The sequence below is a fragment of the Piliocolobus tephrosceles genome, chromosome 6 (genome assembly GCF_002776525.5).
Source record: "Piliocolobus tephrosceles isolate RC106 chromosome 6, ASM277652v3, whole genome shotgun sequence".
NCBI lineage: Eukaryota > Metazoa > Chordata > Mammalia > Primates > Cercopithecidae > Piliocolobus > Piliocolobus tephrosceles.
The window spans coordinates 31563554-31567042 of NC_045439.1; positions in this window are offsets into that span (position 1 = coordinate 31563554).

Consider the following 3489-nt stretch of genomic DNA (forward strand, 5'->3'; position numbering starts at 1 on the left):
GGCCGTGGAACGTTTCTAAGCAGGAGACTGGAAGGATCCGAATGGCCCTTTGGGAAGCTTCATTCACTCAGTGCCTCCTATGTGCTTTGTGCTAAGGGAGCACAGAGGGGAGATGGATGATTCTGCCTGGAGCAGGTGGGAAGGGCAGGAACAGCTCCCCATTTGACATGGGCCTCAAAGGATGGATCAGAGTCATCCAGACAAGGAAGGACAGGAAGGATGACCAAAGCTGGCAATGGAACCTGGCAGCTGTGTGTATGTGTGGTGGGAAGGAGGGCTGTGCTCTTCATTCATGTGTGCCCCACAGACTCAAGCACAGGTTGTCCTGAGGAGCTGAACACAGTGTCCGTGCCAGAATCCAGTAGTCCAGACAGCTATGACAGTCCCCCAGGACATGCAAAAAGAAGCAAGTGAACATTGCCTGATGCTACCCTGGGCCAGGCTGACCTGACCCCAGGGAACAGAGGAACTGAGTGAGTGAGAGTCATTAGGGAGGATGCAAGACAGTTGCCAAGGCCAGCTGGCTGACCCACCAGAGAGACCCATTTAGGTCTCAGGGGTAACAGCCATTTATTTCCCCACCCAGATAGAGAACATGTGGAGGTATGGGAAGCTACCTGGCCCTACTCCTTTGACACCTCCCCTCCCTGGGAAACCTCCACCAAAGACATTCCCGCCAGCCCCCCCACCCTACCCCCACCATCCTGCTGTGGTCAAGTGGCCAAGGGCCCAGGACTCCAGGCTCCAGCCCCATCACGGCCCCCTCCAGCCTCTATCTCTTCAGAGCGGGAAACACCACATCCCAGCTGTCTGTCCCAAATCCACCTGGAGGCTGGCCAGCTTGGCCAAAGCCCAGCTTAGTTAGGCCAGACCCAGGAGACACTGCCGGGAAGAGGCAAGGACTGGAAGGAAGTGGCTGGGCCAGAGACGGGCCCCTCTCTGGGGCTTACCCAGTAGGGTTCCTCCTGGCACACCCATGGGTTTGCCCACTGCCATTCACTTCTGAGCCCCTGGTCCCTTGGGCTGTGGGCTCCAGGCCTCTCCCTACAGCCCTGAAGAGATACAGGTTGCCATGACAGCTGGTAGCTGGACTCCACCCTGATCGCAAAAGGCTTTGGGAGGCCTGGCCTTGGGCCCCACTTGGGACAGAAGTGCATCTGGTTAGAAACCCAGAGTCCTGTCCTGCAGACTTGAAAGCTTGTCAACAGGCTTACACGAGACCCTCACCCTGAGAACAACTCCCTCCTTCCTCCTCGCCCTCCCACCTCCTGCAGCCAACAGCTTGCATCAGCAGCAACAGCTGCTGCAGGCCCAGGGGCAGCCTGGGGCCACCACCACCACAGTGGGAGGTGGAAGGAGGCCAGGCACTTGGGGCCCAGGGCTGCTCCACCCTCCCTGTTCTGGGCAGCAGGCAGCACTCATCCTCTAGACCCCAGTCCCACGGGCCTCCAGCTCCTGAACAGGCTCCTCTCTCCCTTCCCCTCGGCTTTATCTTTTACCCACACCGCTCCCAGCTGGGAGACACTTTTCTGCTTCCCATAGCAACTGGGGGCCACAATTAGAGGCACCTCCAGAAATGCCTTCTGACGGGATGTTTGCCACATTCCATGCAAATTCCTTCTTTCCCCCTTTTGCCTACTAAAAAGAAGAGCCAGAGAAACCCAGGGTCAGGGGTCAAAGAGCAGGACAGGGACAGCCAGAGGAGGAGCGAGACAAGCACCTGAGAGACAGTCCCCAAAGACTGCCTGGTTAGACGGCAGGAGACACCGGAGAGGACTGGAGACAGAGGCCCAGGGTTGGGCGACACACAGTGTGGGGAAACCTGGGCGCTCCTGTGGGGGACAGGTGGCCAGTGCCAAGATAATCTAATGAGGGCTGCAAGCTGGCCCCCTCCCCTTCCTCACTGCCTCTCTCAGCCAGGCCTGAGGCTCTAGGTCACCTGCTAGTGCGGGAGGAAGTTAAGGGTGTGAGCTTTGGGGTCAGACACTAAGGTCTGCCCCTAATAGGCTGTGTGCTGCCACCTCTCTGTGCCTGGCTTTCTTCATCTGGAAAATGGGGCTCCTATTGCATCCACTCTTTTTGTGAGGCTTAAATAACTGAACACGTATGAAGTGTGCAGCAGAGTTCCCGGCACCTGGAAGTAATTCTACTCCTGTTTTCTGAGCCTTTAATTTCCTTGTTAGTGAAAGGGAGGTGAATAATACTCGTAGTCCCGGGGCTGTGGGGATTGAGTGGAGAGACCCTCAGGGTGGTGCGTTCCGTAGATGTCAGTGCAGATCCCACCCCAAGCCCACCTGCCCACCTCACACCCCAGCCTCGCTCCTCGCTCTGCTGCGGAGGCCCTGGGGCAGGCCTCATGCCCAGTCAGTAACAGGTGGCAGAGCCAGCAGGGCACAGGTACAGCCTTGCAGGGGATGTGGGGTCGGTCCCTTCTATTTCCTTCCCCCAGCTGCTGGCTGCGCAGGCTGTGTCTGGGAGGAAGGCTGGGTGGAGGGAGGCAGCAGGCCCAGCCACGTGCAGCCTGGGCTGAGTAAGCGCCCCACTTCCTGCCGCCACTGTCAGCAGCTTCAGCCACCATGGCCAGCGGGAGGCTCACAATGCTTGCTGCGGTAGGAGCTCGGGGACTGGGCAGGGTCATTTCCCTGAATTGTCCTCACCGCTGGCTCCTCCCAGCACACCTGGCCACCCGCCTGCTGCCTGGGGAACCATGGAGTGCCTGGCCCGGCCTGCAAGCACCATCCTGGGTGGCAGCCGGCACCCAGGCCTCACAGGCCAGGAGGCGAGACCTTGGCTGGGCACTTGCTCTGGGGTCTGGACGCAGAACGAGGCTGGGGCCACAAGAGAGCCGCCAGGCTGGGTCTGAGTTTTGGCCCAAACTGGCTGTGCCCTCAGCCAGGCAGCAATGTGAGCGACCACTATGTGCAGGACTCTGCGTCAGGGCTGGGCTTGGGCCTCACTCCCTGCAGCCCTCCCTGGCAACATCTCCCACTATCTTGGTGGGCTTCGGGCATTAAAGACCCCAGCAGGCACACAGCCAGAAGCAATGCAAATGGCCAACACTCACACAGAGAAATGTTCAACTGGACCAGCCAATAACCGAGGAAATAAGTCCAGAGCCAACCCTGAGGCACGACTTTCATGGAACTCATGGACAAAGATGTCAAAGAATGATAGTACCAGGGACTGTCAGGGTGTAGGGATCTCATTACCCTTAGACGTTGCAGGAAGGACTGCGCACTAGGACGACATTTTTGTAGGGCAAGTTGACAATAAGTATTGAAAGACTTTGACCCATAAATTCTACTTCTAGGAATTCAAAGGACATGAGCAGCAACTACATACAGAGATGCCCATCACAGCATTGTTAATAATGGAGAAAACATTAGATATACCCTAAATGCCCAATTATAGGTGAGTTTGAAAAGAAAAGTTTAGCCGGGTGCAGTGGCTCACACCTGTAATCCCAGCACTTTGGGAGGCCAAGGTGGG